Raw genomic sequence first — 19,673 nt, forward strand, 5'->3', positions numbered from 1 at the left:
GATTCCTCAAGAGTAGCTCAGGACTCGTCAAAGCTCTTCCGCTTCTCTTTTCCTTTTCTTTTGATCTCAGTCCAGCTGAGACATCTCTCCCTCTGTCTCTGTAAGTGATAGGGGAAGGGGGGGGGGCTGCATTGACTGCAGGAGAGACAGACTCAATGGTGGTGAAATGCTGTCTGAGTTTGTGCAGGGCTCGACTCTGAAAACATCCAGTGTGCTAAATAAAGAGAAGTTACAGGCTTCTGGCTGTTCACCCACACACCAGTGACAGTCATAGGAACTGTTTAGAGTGATAAGACACCCAATGTCTCCACAGCCGTCCTCAATATGACTGCTACCGTATCAGTATAAACAGTTCCAGGGACCAGTTCAGATTGTTGTATACAGTCAATTTCAGTCAATTCACTGAGCTCAGACATTATTCAAATGGGCAAAAGTATACGTCTAAAGTCAAAACATGACTTTTAGAAGCACAGTATGTATGCACTGTGTATGTACATTGGCATGATCATACAGAGTGTGTATGTTTTAGAGGTCTGTTGCTGACATGTAAGGCCTGAATGGACTCACTAAGCTCTACCCCGACTAACTGGACCTCTTTTCTGTTTATCGTCCTCAGTGTTTCATCAGGGCCAATACTTCACAGTTCCTGTTATGCTTAATTAGCATATGACTCCAAAATCATAACATAAGTCGTGTCAGGTTGCTGCTGCCCAAAATGATCATTTCTAAAACAAACTGTTGGTGGTAGAGAGGGGTTTTTGAATGGATGGTGAATGTAACGAGTGTGATGGTGGTGGGAAGTGTGGTGGGTGGTGTTTGGAAGCGGTGCGGCCCTGTGGATTTCGAGGTCCCCTGTGTTTATGCTTTTGTCAGACACTGTGTTGGCCCCCAGTCCAGGCCACTAGAGGACCCCTCCTGCCTGCTGCCCTTGCTCCCGTCAACTGCTGTGGCTGCTCCGTGTTAAATAAGCAGCTGTAGACCTGGACCTGCGCTCTGCATATTCTCACACAACCTACTGTAAATGAGAGGGGAAGCTGCCCCAACCTGGCGCTTCACACACTTAACAGCCTGCCGCACTTACTGTGTTACACAACACTGGTTGAAACCTGCATCATGCTTGCTTAATACTGTATATCTCCAGTGGGTTACAAATCAGTGTAACTTATACACTATTTGCATTTACATGTTACAGCTGATGTAAAAAGTTGACAAGACAAAATCCAAATCCAAGGTTAAAATACTTCCTGTTGAATGCCAGAGGGTTCTGCATCATTTTAGCAGGAAATAAGGGAAAATTTAAAGCCAAATTCATCATTATGCAGAATGCCACTACTCAAAATTATCAATTAAATGAAATGAATGGGGCTTATTATGGAGAGTAGAAGTGGGGGGCAGAAACTATGTACAAGGTGGTGTCTGTGGTGAAAATCTAGGTACAATTCCTAAGCTTCTAAAACAGTTCCTGAAAAAGTTCCTATAATTGAAAGGGGCCAAAAGAAAGAGACTTGAATCAAGCAAAAATTATCGGGCATAACACTTCTAACTGAGAAATAACAGCATGAGAAAATCTTGCCTTCTGGGCCCATTTGCACATCACTGCAGCATATATTGTGGTTTTAACACTTTATCGGAGATCATTAAGCTACAGAAATTTCATTTGTCAAAAAGGTTATTTTTGACACAAGGGTTGCACAATCTTCAGATCCATACTCCCTTGGACCCTATCAGAGCAAGATAGCTGGGGGTTACTTCCACGCTTCAGAGAAGCATCAAACTTTTTACATCAGAGGAGGAGCCTCAGTCGTGGCACTGAGTATGGTCTTTTTCTGACAGGTATAAACACACAAATATAACTCAACTCCTCGCAGTCAGGGGTTCATTTTCAGGGAAGGCCCACGGTTGGCTGAAACCACAAAGCGGTCAAATAATGCATATAGAGTGTAAAAGCCAGTCAAATGGACCCTGGAAGGCACCTTGGGTATAATTCTCTTTCAGCTGAAGCTTAGAAAACTCTTGCAGTAATCAGGCTGGCTGTGGGCCTAATCTGGTTTCATAAGAGGTCCTGATGACAGACCTTCAGCTACTCACTCTGAGTTTAGTAAGGACTCACTTTTCAAACCTCTATAATCAACAATTCAACTACATTTTACTGTGATAAAAGCCCAGTTTTGTTGTCTTCTCTGTTCAAACTGCCAGCTTTCATTGCGTGGTCCCATTACAAGTATTAAGTTATCACAAACATTTATAGGACATAGGCAGATATCGCTATTTAATGTATAATGTAAAGTCCATAGTTTGAAGAAAAAAACCAACTGAAAAAGATCTTACAGAAACTACCCACACACACTCACATAGACACATTTTCTGGCATGTTGTGTGAATATGAAATGTAAAGCAAACTTTGGACTTGGTGAGCATCATTTGAATGTTGCTGCTTGTTATAGCATGGATCAAATGTGTCCAGGTGCCTCGGTAATTGTATAACATAGAAATTATTTCTGCTTTTCTGCCCGCCATTGACAGGACACTCATATTTCAAGTGTTTTCCTGGTAAATGACAAAGAAAATTCAGTGTAAACATAAATTCTAACATAAGGCCTTATCTCTGTGTGTTTGTGTCTGTGACTCAACCTGAGAGTGGAGACATACAGTATCATGCCAGATGTCTTGGAGTTAGCCCACGCAGCCTCCACTGGGGCTCAGGAGAGAGGCCAGACATGGCCCTGTTAAGGAAGAAGCCTGTGAGGCTCTAAATTTCTTCTTCCTTCCATGACATCTTCCTAATTAGCATCCGAGGGGAGCTGTGTGATGTGTGATGTTCTTTGATAAAAATAAATAAATAAATAATACATCCTGCATAGCAGCTGATATCTTTCAGAATAGCTGGTTGATTTGCCAAGGCACTAGCATGCAATGGAAAATAACCTGTTATTACTGACCTTTGTCATTTTTTTCTTCCTGAAGAAAACCACTTGTCCTGCATTAAACCTCTCTAAATCCAAGATAATTTCTCCCTCTCATTAAAGTTCAGAATGTGAAAGTTGCAACACAACATCTGGTGCTTAATCAGATGGGAAATACATGATTGTATGTGTGTGGTGTCCTGCGTGCATGTATGTGTGCACACACTTGCAGCCTGTGAGTATTTACATGTGTACACTGGAGGAAGCAGGGCCTCCAGGAATTTGATATACCATCCTACTCAGGAAGAGAGCCCAAGTCACACACCAGATAACACCCCAGTAGAGTCAGGCGCTGGATGTTTGGTTAAAGCCGCATGCATTATGCATGCCCTCTCACTGTAAAAGTACACATGTGTCAAAAGACTCCCATCATCATCACTCCACTCGACAGATCCGCTTCCATGGTACAGGGGTCCCTCAAGGAGACCTGAGCTCAATATTGGAGGGGAAATCAGTGGTGACACTAATGAGGCCATAGAAAAATGCTCTGAGATCCAGTCAGATTCTCCTGATTTATAATATTCTGAGGGGTTTTTATTTCAGATTGATTTCATCTGTCAAACAGTCTATTCAAGTCATTTTCAGAGAACATGCTGTGCTTGAAACATACAGTGCATTGTCAAGACAAGATCATTTGCCGTATCCTTTCTATTGCATGCAACTTGTATGCATGTAACTTCTCATGCGGCCCAATGAGACATATCTTGTTATTTTCCCTCCCATCTGGCTTCTTTTTCTTTACATCTGCTAACTTCCTCTTGGGGTCAGCTGATGGTTGTAAATTTTCTGCTTGTGACTCGGCTTGTTTTAGTAAACACAACCCTCTTTGCGTCAACTCGCGCTCACAGGATTTGATCTACTTTGGTGTTTTCTGAGGAACAAAAGTTGCCACTGGTCTTCCCTAGTTTAGGTTTCAGTTCGAATCCAGTAGAGCTGTAGTGGCAAACGCCGTCGCCTTTGACCTGCAAATAGCAGGAAGAGGAGGAAGAAGCTGAGGTTTGACCCACAGGGGGCCATTCCAAGACAGGGAATCTAGAGCACTGAAGGAACATGTGTGGTTTTGATATCCGCTGTGCTGCTGAAAAGGAAACAGAGGTGAATGGCATGGGGAATCATCTGTTGATCATCTGGGATAATGGGCCCGTAAAGGGCGTCACCTGTACCCTATAGAAAACCTTGACCCAACAGTTTCACAATGTGTTTAAAAAGAACATTTGACTATGTTTTTCTGCTACCAGAAACTTAAACATTTTCAACACAGAGCCACAAAAAATGATTGGACTAACATACACCGAATGAAACTATTAAAATAAAGAGAACAAGTGTTTCATTCTTGCAGTTGAAATGACCACTGAGGTTATAGACATGTAGAATATAAATTACATATGATTGAGTTTGCCCACCCAGTATACTTAATTCACCGCACAACTTTAAAATTAAACCATCAAAATCATCAGCAGAGTTACTGCAAAAAAGTTAAATCAGGTTTGTTTCAGTATGAAAAAAATGATGGATGAGCTGCATATCCTTTGAATATTCAGAATTTTATGTGCTAGCTGTGAAGCCATGTCTTGGTGTGAGGTTGCTTCTATTTTAGTAGCAGTCGGGGAGGCTCAGGGGCTGTAGCAGACAGTGTGGCGCTAAAAGTCCCGTGCAATGTTAGCCTGGCTCTGCTGGCCGAAGGGTTTTACACCTGAATGTGAGAGGGCCTGGGGACATCAGACCCTTGTAAGCCCCAAGACCCCCTACAGTGCCTGTCCCAGCCTCGGCTGTGCCTGCCTCCAGAATGCCTGTCAAAACAGGGATTTCTTTTTGTGAAGGGGCTTTAAGTGAGTTGTGGCTCTGACAGTGATAAATGGCCTTGTCCATCGAATATGAAATTGCGCCCACAAAAATTACAAACCAAGATAACTTTATTTTTACAACGGAGCTGATGATAAATACAAATTCAAATTCAACACCTGAGGAATTGGCACATACTAGGTGTACCTAATAAACTACCAACTGAGTGTAAGGGATCTGCACTCTGTAAGAGTCTCATGGTGATCTTGTCGAGAATAAAAGAGCAAGTGTGGTTTTCTGGCATATAATAGCCTGTTTACTTTCCGTTGCTTCACATGTGATTAGCTTTCTCTACGATAACAAAAGCGTAACTGTCACTCGCAACAGAATCATGGTACCGTCATGTAACATGATCTGCCAATGGGTTGTGAATGGGTTACGGGTTGTGAACAACAGCTTTATTGATTTTCGGGAGGCGATATTGTCACATTTAGAGCAGCCCATAGTGTCTGTTTTCAAGGGTTTCAGCTGTGTGCGCCAAAGTAAACAAATTTAGTGGGGTGTGTGTGGGTGTGTGTGCGTGGGTGGGGGTGGGGGTGGGGGGTAAGGTTTGCAGGGGGTGGGGTCATGTTGTAGGTTGTGACACATGCAGATCTTGTCAGGATCAGGAGGAGCATGTAGGCTTGATGACAGGGCAGAGGTGGCCGGGAAAACCTGATCCCTTTCCTGAGGGAGGACCAGTGTACTGTGGCTTCCTGTTTAGTGGGACAAAGCCACGGTGTACCTCAAGACGCTGTATCACCTCTACCATCCCACGTCAAGCCACATCACCTCCCACTCTTGCCTGTCCAATTCCAACCTCCACTCATGCTTTGATTTCCAGCCAAAGCAAACAGCAAACTGCTGGCAGCCGCGGTCCTCGTTCCCATGGCGACAGCGCACAAGGGCACAGCATTGGCCTTGATGATTTTGATCTGCAGGGACAGACAAAGAGGCCAATTCATAGCCAGCCGAGCAGAGATTTGGATGCAGGCAGAGCTTTCTGCTGGACACTAGGCCTGAATACACAAAAAAAAAAAAAAAAAAAAAAAATCGGCAGTGTGCAAGACTTATCGCATCCAATCAAGCAAGTGATATTAACACATCCTGTCACTTGGAGGAGACTTGCTGAACAAAGACGGCGCTTGTCAGGGTTGGATGGAACCATTAATGTGGGCGTAATGGGGAAGGATACAACTTCAGCAAGTGTAATTAACACTGTGTACTGTTAAGAGAGTCATGCTGAGTCTGGTCTAAAAATATAGTATGTGTGCTAGAGTGTGAGTACCTATGCAATTGATGAGACTGTTTCGATGGAGATTTGTGTAACCAAATAATCTCAAGTCAAAGGTCCACTTAGGCGCTCTTTTTGAAACTTTCAACCACTTTTCACAGGGATTTATTTTCACTTTGGCATTCAATAGTCATCTTTTTTGATTAGTGTCAAATAAAGCTTAATGACTCCATGGTGATCCACAGTTACAAAATAAAATATGAGAATGGTCAAGGTGGGATTCGGTTCACGATCTTCCTATCCTCATTAAATTACAAGATGTCTGTTGGTGCATTTATGGTAGCATCACCCTGCAGGGCCTAGTGATTACATGAAGTGTGTTTAGTGTTTAGCAGAGGTGAAGGATTAATTGATTTCCTACATCAGAAATGGTGGAACAAGTGAAAGTAACTTGGACTGGAATAAAGTAAACGGATAACCCCTCAACAACATAGAATAACCCCGAATAGGACTGAAACTAACAATAATTTTATCGTTACTTGATTAATTATTTTATCATTACTTTAACTGCTGTGGTGCTCAGTGCACTAATCATAACTAATGCTATTTTCAGAAAGAAAAACAAGATCGGATGACATTTGCATGAATTATCTGTTCCGATTGGGCGTCAGTCTGCAGCCTATTATTCTGAAAGTAAAGCACTGTTGGGGAGAAAGCATTGAAACATTAAAAGAACCGACTTTTCTATTTTTTTTTTTAATTCTAAGATATGGTTGAATTTCTTTTATTAAAATAAGGAACATATTAGCTTACAGTTTCAAAGTGTTAAATGAGATAATGGCTTACTGACAAAACTTAACTGAATTGTGTCATAGATTTTTACCACAATGGAGGTGCTTCTTGCAATAACTAGAAACATTGTTTTTATTCTGTCAGGCATAAAAGATCGAAACACGAGGCAGATGTCTTGGCGATGACAACTGTGCTTTTTTTTTTCAATAAAAAAAAATTACCCAAACTACATCAAGATAGTAATACAAAGATAATAGTTTTAATTCTGTTTCAGTTTACAGTGCCAGTAACGTGAATCTACCTGCCATGTCTGCAAAAAACCCATGAAACATCACAAACACTCAGATCTCCCACACCCAAACATGTTTCCCCAAATTCTTTAATACCTGTTAAATGATGTCCAATGTTAGTCTGAGTCTGTTAAAGTTCTCAAAAGTAATTTATTATTTAAATGTCATTTTAGAAAAGTTAATCTGCCAATATAGAAACCAGTAGACTGAAACCAACCTTCTTTTGCAATTAAGCACACATCAAAGCAATTTCTATTAACACCTGGGGAAAAAGGGCTGAGCTTTGTGATCTGTAACTCAGACAATTTGTGCCAAATAAAACCTAAATAAATCAGAGCCATATTTCAGCGTTGCCTCACTGAGATGTAAATCTGGGGATCAGAAAGGCTATGCAGCCTCGCCCTGGGACTGGAGGTAGTTTGTTATTGTTGATTAAAATGGATTAAGGGTGAGATTACAGTCTGTCTCCTCCCAAAGTCCGCTCTAAACTAGCCCAGCGCCAGCAGTTCAGGTCACTCAGAAGAGAAATAGACTCAGTGAGAGAAGCTCTTTCAAACGAGGTCCCAAGTCTGTCTGACTGACTGTGGTTTCTTGCGACACAGTAGCTTTTTCTTTTTTATTGGAGAGGGCTTGATCGAGAGAGGAGGAGAAAGAATGAAAAGAAATGAAAGAAAGGGGGAGAGTGTGTTAGACTGTGTAAGACAGAAAAGGAGAGTGACATACAGTATATATATATATATATATATATATATATATATATATACACACACACACACACACACACACACACACTCGAGAGCTCTCTAGACAGAGCAGCTCTGTTTGCTGGTGGGCAGAGAATTTGTCGATTGTAGCTGTGGTGACCAGTCCTCACAGACCTGGAAAGATTTTTTTCACATCTCTTCACGTTCATGCATACATTGGCCGAAACAGCTGCGGCACTGATGAAGGAGCTGTATCAGTAAATAAGAGCCTAAAAGCTCCATTATCATAGTCATTGATGAAAAAAATAGTGAATGTTAAATGTAACAATATTAAGAATCTACAGCAATGCTAGAGGTATGAGCTTGTACCACTCGTGGGCTTTGACTTAAATGCTAACGTCAGCATGCCAAAATGCTCCCATTGACGATGCTAACATATTGTTTAGCAGGTAATGTTTACCATGTTCACCATCTTAGTTTAGTGAATTAGCATGCGCTAAGTAGCACTTAACACACGATATGGCTAAGGGTTAGGAAAAAGCATTTGCAGGAATTCGGTCAGTATTGGAAAAACTGAAATTTCAACCGGATGATGGCCCTAGATCTCATGTTAATCCATCCAGGGTTATCAAAGCATTTTACTCCAGACCACAAATGTGAACCTCATGTTAGCACTAGAGGAAAAGTCAGGGGATCACCAAAATCTTAGGATGAATTACCTGGGAGCCATTACTGCCTGTACAAAATTTAATGGCAATGCATCCAAAAGCTTCTGAGATATTTAAGTCTGGACCAAAGTGGTGGACCAGCCCACCAACAGACCAGCATTACCATCCTTAGATCCATGCAGACAAAGTGACTAAAAAGTCCTACGACCAACTTTCTTTATTCAAAGCTGCAAGCTGAAGATCCACCAAACTCTACTTCTGATGGGTAAATGTGAAAGAGTTGCTACAACTTTTCCCACTCTTTAGCCTTGTGCAGCTTTTAGACAGTCAGATCATTGTTTTGATATGCCAGTGTGGTGGAGTGCCAACAGCTCCACCCTGAGAGAGAGATTAAAGGTTTTGTAGTATGAACAAACGGAGCTAAAAATACTGCATACAATTCCTTGTGACATTAGGTATTGTATTTATAAGTCTCTCTCTTCAACTATCACTCACATAATCTTTTTTGTATTAGTACAAAAGGATCATAGTGAATGCTATGGTAATATCAAAATGTACAGCGCTAATATCACACATTGTCAATGGTGCTTTTTTTTCATAACTTTGCTTTTTGAGTCTTTTCTGTGTTATTATATGTCTCAATATATTTTGAAGGTAGCATCATGAGATTTAAAGTCCAAAGTTATGAAAAAAGAGACTTTGGAATTGACTTGATTACCTGGCTTAGCTAGACAAATCTTGAGTTGACGGCTGGAGAGTGTGTACAACCAGAGTGGTTTTTGTTGTCATAAGGCAGTATTTCTTTCTGTTTTTAATTGAAGTAAATCATTCCCATCTGTTAAAAGGTTATTGTTGTGTTCGTTAAAAAAGGTTTCAGCAGAACAGTTGATTAATTGAGCATGTCTTCAGTGCTTTGCTTGAGCTTGGGCTGACCAACCAATTATCATAATCCGAGGCTGTTTATTTTTTCTCCACTGCCAGTCATGACGCTTTGGCTGAGCCGGTGGTTTAACACCGCAAGGCCTGGTTAAGGAGATGCTCAGTAGCCAGCGAGGCCGAGGGAGTCAGCAGGACAAGGTCTTTTCAGTCTGTCAGTCATCTAAAACGCTGTAATGACTGAAAGTTGATCTGTCTGGGTTGGCTGAGCTAGCTATACACTGCTGACAGGGATGAGGAGAACACTGAGACATTCAGATCACATTAGTTCTGAGCTGATTTACTGTATCAGCAGTGATTATGATTTGTGTTTCTAATTTTCAAGTTCATTTTGAAGTCTTTCAATGTCCTGAGGCCACACAGTGAATGACCCCACTAGCAGAAGGGTTAACAAGAGCTACTTTCACCTGTTTTTTCCTCTGTACTCTTTTACATCATTCCTTTTATCTTCAGTCAGTTATTACTAGCTGCAATACTGATGCATAGATTTTATACATTGTGTGATGAGGAGGAAATTTAGAGCTGCATTGACAGTTAGCTCTTGAAAACATTGGAAATGTTCAATTGGCTAAAATAGTAACTTCTAGTACTTTTATTGGCCAAAAAGCAAAAAGTCAGGTCTCAACGAAGCTCTTTATTGTAAGCCACCACGTTTAGATGACACGTGCTGTCTCCCCTTCCAAACAAGGGAGCTTAGTGGCATTTGGTGAAAGGGGTTGCCGTGACATGTTGGCAAATGTCTGGCATAAATCAGAAATTGCCCACAATTGTTTTATTTTCCCAAAAAATGAAGTATTTACTATATTACTTCTATTTTAATTTTTGGCAGGAGAGAGTAAATGTCAGAGTTAATAAGAGGTTATCGGAAAAAGGAAAAAGTAATTAAACTCCCTCCCCTCAGAATGAGTCCTTTTACAGTACATGCTGGCAGATATTTCTCCCTTTTCCTCTGTCTAGACACATCGGGGCAGGACTGCAGCTTACATACTGGACAAAAGAGCCATACAGGTCTCCAGAGAGCTGTGAAGACCAATCCAACATGTTAGACTTCTCTGACCCAGGTTATATAAGTGAAAGAAACTAGGAGAACCACCATGTTTACCAGTAGCTGGTCAGTTTGAGGTCACAAAGTGGTCAAATAGGCTTTAACTTAAAGTTAACTTGGTTTTTTTAAAGGAGTAACTGCAAGAGAAGCCCAACAAACTACTGACTTCAAGAATGCTACAACATCCAGTAGTGCAGCTCCATCACCCCAAACCCACCCTGGTAGTCTGGTAATTTCTGGCTACTGCACAAGTAGCCAGTGTGGGTTTAACAGTGGCCAGTTAGGAAATTAAATTTCCTTTCCCCTTCTACATGTCTGATAATGGCCTTTTCCAGAAACCTGCTCCCTCCTGACCTTTGCTTCCACCTGTTATAGTCATGCTCTGCCTCATGTCACTCACATCGTAACATTGACAACACCAGTCCACCGGGGCGTTAATTGCAACATTCACTACTCAGTGTTCTGGCTAATAATCCTGGACGGCTGGCAACATGCATGCTCACCAGTAGTACAACTAGTATCTCTGTGCTGAAGTTAACGACAGCAGATGTGATCCTTTTCCCAGCATGGTTACACCTATTTTCTAAACACCTCTTTTCTATTGAGAAAAAAAAAAAACAGATTGCACGGTTAGCTCAACAGAATCAGTTACTTATGCTTGTAAAGTTTTTCTCAAGAGAAAAAACAATCTATTGTTTGTTTCCTTTTGCTTGGCAACAATTTGGTGGTAAATTGGAGCTAAGTATGAATGCAGCACTTGTGCCAATAACATAAGAGGGCATAAAATGTTTCTACAGCAACTCATCGGAAAAATATGGAAAATAAAATATATCACATCAAGTAGGATGTACACAAATGGTCAGACTGGCTCAATTTAACAAAAATCATGTAACGGCAAAATTTCTAATTGCACGAAAGCCTTCTATCTATTTCACTTGAACTTCGCTTAAAAAAATGGTCATAATATTGCATTTGTTAAGCAAATCATCACATCTAAAAAAAAATCCTCTCCTAGTCTGAAAGGTTGACCCGTTGTGTAAATCGAAGATTCAGTCATCCATGGAGGAGGCATAAGGCTATGACCCATTATATTCTCCTCTAACAGAGGAATGTAGGCTGCTGAAAGCATCATTAATTGTCAAATCGCAGTGAGACTGTAAACATCACTGGTCTGCAAGGACATCCCATGAGAATCTGGCAACATAGATGGTAGTTCATGTTAAAGTCACACATTTTTGTAATTTGAATAATTTTATTCACATGCAAACACAGGCGCTTTCTGAGATATAATGTTACAAGTTAAAATATCTGATAAAGTGCCACTTTCAGCAGCTCATAAATTTCATACACTGTACCCTCTCTGTCATGAGACTCACTATTTTTCTTATCATGTACAGTATCAGAATGTGAAAGTGGAGCAATAACATCCTTGAGTGTGCCTTTCCAGGGCTATTGCAGCTGTGGCGGCTGCTGTCTGTGGAGGAAATTAAAGTGAAATACATCTCCCTGCCTGGCTCTTGCATTCACACACCCATAAAGCACTTCTCTGTGATTGTCATCTTTACAGCCAACACATTGTTTAAGGAGATTTTTCATGTGGTTGAATAAATCTAAGCTTAAATATTTGAGATCTGCCTAGCAACAACAATCTAACACAGAAAGCATTGCTGGCAGTAAAAGAATTGGGCTTGGTGTGTGCTCAACAATCAGCAATAAGGGAGCCGAGGACTTGAGCTTATGCTGTCTACACTGTCTTCATTGGGCACTAAATGCAACTGAACTACTGTATTTAAACAAACCAGGGTTATATACAAAGTACATAATATTACATAAGAATCAGCAAAAATTTTAAAAGTAGCCTTTGGTGTTTCTGTCTGAAGCTCAGTTTGGTCAGGACTAGCCTGCACTTGCACTGAAAGGACCTTTTCAACCGTGACAGAATGAATCAGATGCATAATTTGGGGAAAGCTGCTGACAGAAAATCAGTTAGGAAAATATTTGGACGTTCATACGCTCTCCCAAACACATCACATGTTAAAAATACAGAATGTCCTGCACATGCGTGTGAAAGGTGGGAGCCAGGGCGCCTGGCCACCCTCTAGTCTCACTCCATCCGCCCCACACGCTTTGTAAATACCCCATCATCCCCGGGTGGTGGAGAAACTAGTCAACGCCAGGAAACTGCCAGCATGACAGACACACGTCTTACACTGTTACCCCATCTTTCCCCCACTACAAGCAATGCTGCAGACCCTCATCTTCAGTCGTCGGACCCCTCAGTTGGTGTGGAGACGTGAGAATTAAGTTTATAAAGTTTGGAGACTGTGCGGTTATTTATTCAGACGAATCCTTATCACTTTAAGTTGGGTTGTATTACTGGGGGCTTAATGCTTTCAGTTATCTAGGTTATCATTTGTGTGAAAGTCTCAAAGGAAGGATCGCCCTTTAGTAGACATAAAAAAATAAAATTAAAATCATACTAAGTTCATAGTATGTACTAGGGGTTCAAAACTTCAGTGATTAATTTCTGGACAGATGGTATGACATACATAAATGTACAACATAGTAACTCTAACCTGCAATTGTATGTCAATAATAATTAGTATTCCTTCAGCGATTACCACAATGGCTGAAGGAACAATGTACCAATAAAACAGAGAATATGAAGCTGCATAATCGTTTTGAAAATATATGACTTTCTAGAAAGTATTTCATTTAGAAACATATAATTTTTGAATATTTTCTATAACAATATATTGTACCCTGGATTTTCATTCAAAAATTTAATTCCAAATTCCTTAAGAGCAATGGTTACCCTCAGGGCTAAACACAAATGTTTATGAAATAACATTCCACTATATTTGATAATTAGGAGTTCAAAATTTTTAGACTTGCCAGATCTTGCAACTATGCTGGGTGAATTTTCTGTTACATATTCAAGGTGCCCAGGAAAAATTTGCATGTATGTGTAATTTCCTGAAAGTTCCTGTGTGTGCATGCTTTAAAATTTTGCACAGGAATGGTAGATCTAGTTCCAACTATGGAAATATTGAAAAGTATATACAGATTATAAAATCATTAAATTGCTATTGCTACAAACAAAGTGCAACTGAGAAAAAATGTTACTTTGAAAATCTTAAGGATTAAAACTGACATCCTTGTATTTTACAATAAAATCTTTAGAATATCTATGCACTTTTCTGTTTCATATGTGCTGACAAGGATACAATAAAAGGACTGAAGCCAGAGATACAAACATTTGCACATTTAGAGGAGAAGTCTGTTTTTTACTGATGCAGTGGGACTGTATACTGTAAGGTTGCCATGGCCCATAAATGTAAATCAGCATGGCTTTTCTGAGAAAGAAATATATGGTCTGGTTATAGTGCAGGCCTCTGAGAATTAGCCTTACACCAGCAGCATCCTTCAAGAAGATGCAACAGGTCAGTAGTCGTTTGCCCCTGGCGGTCCAGTGCTCTACTAACATGAAAGCCAGATATAAACTGAAAGAAATCTGGTTTTTAATAATTTCAAGTGCTGTTCGGCCACAGTAAAATGCTTTTAAAGTGCTTTCATACAGTAGCTCATTGGTTCCTAGCCCTCAAGAGAGACACCCCTGAAGCAATGTAACACAGCTATAATACTTTAAAGACACAGAGGAAAGCAAAAGTGTTCACAGTGAACCTGGGACTGATATTAATGAACCAGAAACCTGTTTGTATGTGCATGTGTATTTCTGTTGTGGGCACGTGCTTGTGCTCTCATATATTTGTGGCATATCGTTTCTCTCTTGTCCCCTTCAAGCAATCTATAAAATTACCGGTATTCGCCAACCACAGAACAATAGATCGCATATGTTTGCATAAGATCATTCTGTTGTGGATGTAAAAGCCTAATGGCCTGAGTTGAAACCACTGAAGTATTTGGGATCTAAGATCTGATAGTTATAGTTGGTGACACAATCGCTGGCAAGATTTGAGCTGTTGAGTTACAGAAAACAATGTTTAAAATGTACAACTCTGAATCTTTAATCACTGTAACCTTGTGCAAATGGACTGCAAACATTCAAGATAGACATCACAGTGATACCGAAGAAATTCTCTGACCTGTGGATGAAATAGCCAGTTCAGCTATTAACAAAACAGGGTACATTTATGTGCTATTAGGACCATTTATTTTCAAAGAGATGGAAACAACAAGCTGATTAGGCTGACATCGTACCGCCCTCATTTCAATCTACAGTGAGAGCCTGTTTGTGTGTTGGGCCAAGCTGAGAGGAAAATATTCTTGCTTCAGATTGGATAATAACATTGCAAATCTGATAAATCCAATCATACTCATAGCCTATTAGATCTGGTGAATTTAACACTGAATAATGGTCATTTAGCTTTGACCAGCAGAGAGGAGTGCATTCAGAGGTTGTACATAGTAATTTAAAGGATGAGTCTGACTGTGTTTTTCCATCACATACCCTGTATTTGCGGAGATGTTGCTATTTTGAATAAGGAAAACCCAGGTGTTGTCTAATTTACATCACTTTCTCTGCAGCTGTATGTAATATTAGAGCTGTTATTAATATTATATTATACCTACCTACTTACTGTTACAACATGTTAGAAATTCCATACAAAACTAACAAGACAGTGTGTGTGTGTGTGTGTGTGTGTGTGTGTGTGTGTGTGTGTGTGTGTGTGTGTGTGTGTACATGTGTTTGTTTCTTTGTGCAATTTCTGATTGTGTTGCTGTGTTCATAAGAATTCCTGAGGGATAATCCCATAATTAGAGCAGATAGCACAGGAAGTTTATTCAGGTGGGCTTTTTAAACAGGCCTGTCTACCTACTCTACTGTATGAGAGACAGCCGAAGCACAAAACACGCGGAATGAGAGACTGCGTTAGGTGCTTTCCACTGGTACAACATTGCAAGATTATGTACAAGAATCCTATCAGAGAAAAGTTGCAGACGGAAATCTGGCTTTTTAAAAATGTTTAAGGTGTATTTATGCATCATTCAAGAATCTATTATATGCAAACATATACAAATATCTCCAAGTTTTTCTTATTGCTCTCAATATCTAGATTTACCAAGTAATTTCCTTTACTAGTACGGAACTATTGCTTTGCTAGCTTTCATCAGATTTATGTAAACATTACACACAAAAATTATACTCCAAAGAAAAACATTTCTATCTGGCTATCTGGCCAAATCTACAACAAAATCAAGGCAGCACTTTTGGACACCCAAAACAAACTCTCTCTGGGTCAGAGAAAGGAAGCAGATGGCCTTCCTTCACTCGCCATGTGGGATCATATACCCTCCATAAGGCCATTAACACCTACAATACAGTAGCCATGCTGCTGTGCTGTGCATTAAACCACAGTCGCACATCTTTACTTCGTTCATCATTGTTGTCGTTCTTGTTGAACACAAACACAGTCACGTTGAGGCTGCGTGAAGCCATTAGTTGTAAATTGCCAAGAACAGTGTGAAAACCCAGTTGAAACCATGTGGTTTTAAACTGCCTCCTACTCGCCATGTTTTTGGAATCACTTCCAGCTGCTCCACAGCCACTAATGGCACCTTGGGCCCACATTGCTGTTTTAACACTGGCCAAGTCTCAGCCCCCTCCTGCCTGCTAGAAGCTAAGGAGGTTTTCAACTACTGTTGAACAAATGATTTTAGCCCATATTACGAGCAATAAAAAAGACGTCCTGCTGAGTGTCCTGAATATTGTGTTCGTGCACATGAGCAGATCCTATAGTATGTTAACAGTAGTTTAAGCGGTTTCGCTTCAAATTGTGCCACCTCCATAAGTTTAGGGAAATCCATAAAGATGCAAAATAATCCAATGAAAGTCTGATAATACTTTAAAAACTAGTGTAAATGTGCAATGCTTAGTTTAGTGCTTACATTATCTGCTGTATACCTAAAGCTACAGTATGTTAAATTACATCACAAAGCCTTTTTCTATTTCTATCTTCATCTCTTCCGTTGCAACATTTCTGCAGGTCTTTAAATCTTCTCCACGGAGAACTATATTATCATTGACAAATACACAGTATAAAGAGAAACTGGGCAGATCAAGAAGCACAAAAAGACATCCTTGTGTAGGTGCTGGTTTGTGTGTCCTCAGCTGTTAAAGGTAGCTATGCAAAAGAATGTTCAGTTTAGTTTTATCTCCCAACGACACAGTAACAGCCTTTGTTCAGTCCCAGAAATGTGTACGACTTTGCATAAAATCTACGCCAAAGTGTGGTGAAGATGTTCAGTCAGTTAAAATGATCACACATTCATTGTTTATTTGTGTGTTTCCAGTATTCTGACAGTTAGCAACTGCTACAGAAATACATGTCTTGAACAATGAAGGGTTTTGATGTAGCGGGTCGGACAGTTTGGGGAAGCAATTGTGCAGCTACAAGTTAATTATCCTGTGAAAGGATACTTTGACGGGTATAGTCTCAGTGGTGATCAAACCCAGATACTGCAGTTTGATGGACAACCTCAGTAATAATTATACAAAACGAACACGTCCAGAAACAAAAAATACATGTGGAAGAGCAACATAAACAGCCTGGGGAAAAATTTGAATGTGTGTCATGGCAGGGAAATTTGTTTTCAGCTTGTGTTTATATTGAAGGGACCTCACTAAGTCTTTTAGAGGTTATCATTGACATCATCTTAGAGAGAGGGCTTTCCCCGATAACCCGTGACCCCACACTGCTGTCAGTTATAGAAACAGCCACAGTTTACAACTAAGAGTGTGGGGGGCCAGTAACCTACGTGAACATGCAGCAATCACATGAGACAAAAACAGACTCAGTGACCAGCAAAGCAGAAACACATACAATGTAATGAAATCCAGCATAAAACTGGCAAAAAAATACTCCCTCTGTAACACTGAGTCCAAGAGCGATTAACCCCTTAATTTTTCGAGGCTGAGGTTTTTGTTGTCTTCTATTGCACTACATTATGTTTTTTAGTATTTTTCCAAATATATTAATTGTGGTGAATTACATTTTGAAAATGTCATGCATTCATACGTTTATTATAATCATTTTCAGGACTCCATATAAATATTATCACAAGTCTAAAACTTTGAATCCGCTATACAAAACTTAAATGTGTAAATGTTATTTGTATTTTATTTACTCCATACGTCAATCCTATATGTCAACTTTTCTCTAGTGTTCGAGATATCATGGTGGATACTCTGTGAAAACAGTGAGTATTAGTGCCAACTGCAAGCATCAGGCTACAGAAATGCATGCGTGCCTACATGTATGCATTCACATGTGCATGTGTTAATGACTGCTTATGAACCATGTTGGCTAGTCATATGGCCAATTAGTTTTTGCACCTCTTTGCCCCCTCTGCAGAATAGGGGCAGGGCACATCTGGTGTCAATACATCTTAATAACTTATTGTAATGCTCCTTTTCCTGGGCTGAACATGCTGGGACAGAAGGCCATTTAACAACTTGTCAACCAGCGTCGGTGTAACTGTTTGAATGGAGCCAGATTGCCATCAGTAGATCGGCGAGGGTACTGCAGGAGAGTAAAATTAACTACTTTTTTTTTTTTTTTTTTTCATTTTGCAACAAAGCAGTAAAGCTGAGACTAAGCTTGATATAGTAGTTAAAATCAGACCGCTTGTGGAAGGAAAGAGAGACAAATTCAACCAGTAAATGTTTTATGCATTTACACACATATTGGCACACCTGTACTTTATGCACAACACATTTAGTATAATGTGTATATCAATCAAAGACCCATATGTCCAAAACAATCATATGTCACTACAGTGTTTGTAGGGACTACAGCATTATTAAACTTTTTTATGGTTATGGTTAGGCCCTCACTGCCCTTGGTTAAGGTTAGGGAAAGACTGTGGTCTGGTTTAATACAGAAAAGGTTCCCACTGACTTCAGACACCATGTGTTTATTTACATTTAACAAAAACCACAGTCTTTCCCCCAACCTTAACCAACGGGCTTTTGTTGCCCAAACCGAACCACAGGTGGGACTGTGGATGCGAGTTCTGGACTCTGGTGTGACAGTCGTGCGATTTTTACCTCAGTCACTCACCCCAACCACCTCCTGCTGACTCCGCCACCTTTAATTAATGTAGCACTTCATCCACTCTAAATGTAATCAAGCAACATAATTTCTAGGAGAGAGGGTTGTTCAATGTACAGTATATTACAGTAAATCACTTTGAATTGCTTTTATATTTGTTTCTCAAACAAACTTTACTTCAACGTTTCCAAAGGTATAGCGGTAGGTGTTATTTCTTCACTTGGTTTGAAGGCAGGTTAAAGGTGAGCATTTGGCTTTTTCAGCTTGTGGATGAAAGTAATTGCAATTTGTGGTGCTACAGTTTGGCTCCAAGTCTACATTCTTCTTGTCCATCTGACCTATTCCTGTAGCAAGAACGGTACAACAAAGAATGTAAAATTCCCCAAGGTAATCATAATGCACATGTTCTTGAGAGGTGTTTAATTGATGCTTGAACAATGCCATTAATTTCTGCTGGGCACACATCATTTGCTTGCACAGATCATTATTTCCTCCACAGAAACATTAAGAGAAATAACAATGGCTAAATGTGAAGCCAGTACTTTCACCGAGGTAAATTTTAACAGATGTTTGGGGAAATAAAAGCAGAATACTTTGTCCGTGAAAGCCTTTGGAATTTCAAGGTCCGTGGAAAATTAAGATTAAAACATCAGATAAATAGAGCTTTTCTGCGTAAGTACTTGTATCTTGTTCAATAGTTAGAAAACAACGGGTAATGCTGTAGGGAATGGATTACAAGACACAGTCTTTAGTGAGCTTAGAGAATAAATCTATCCCCCATGCAATTTACTGATCAAGCCTTTGGCTGGCAAGTATATGAAACTAGACAACTGTCTTGTTCTGTCAAACATACTCATTTTAAGTAGCCAAAACTAAATACAGCAGAGTCCAAATGTACAGTATGTGTCTTAACTTGGCTGTCTTGGATGTGAAAGAGCATAATGTATTAATTTCAACAGTCCTTGCAAAAACCAAATGTGTCATTTATAGTATCAAAGAGAAAACCAAATATCGAAGTCAAAGAGGCCAAAGCTAGCTGATGCCAACGGTACCGCCTGGGCAGAAATTTCATTCTGTGAAACTTCCTATTACTGGTTGCTGCCCAAGCCCTATAGGGCAGAGCACAGGGACGAGTTCCCCAGAGT

The sequence above is a fragment of the Xiphias gladius genome, chromosome 3, assembly GCF_016859285.1.
Source record: "Xiphias gladius isolate SHS-SW01 ecotype Sanya breed wild chromosome 3, ASM1685928v1, whole genome shotgun sequence".
In the NCBI taxonomy this organism is placed as follows: Eukaryota; Metazoa; Chordata; class Actinopteri; order Istiophoriformes; family Xiphiidae; genus Xiphias; species Xiphias gladius.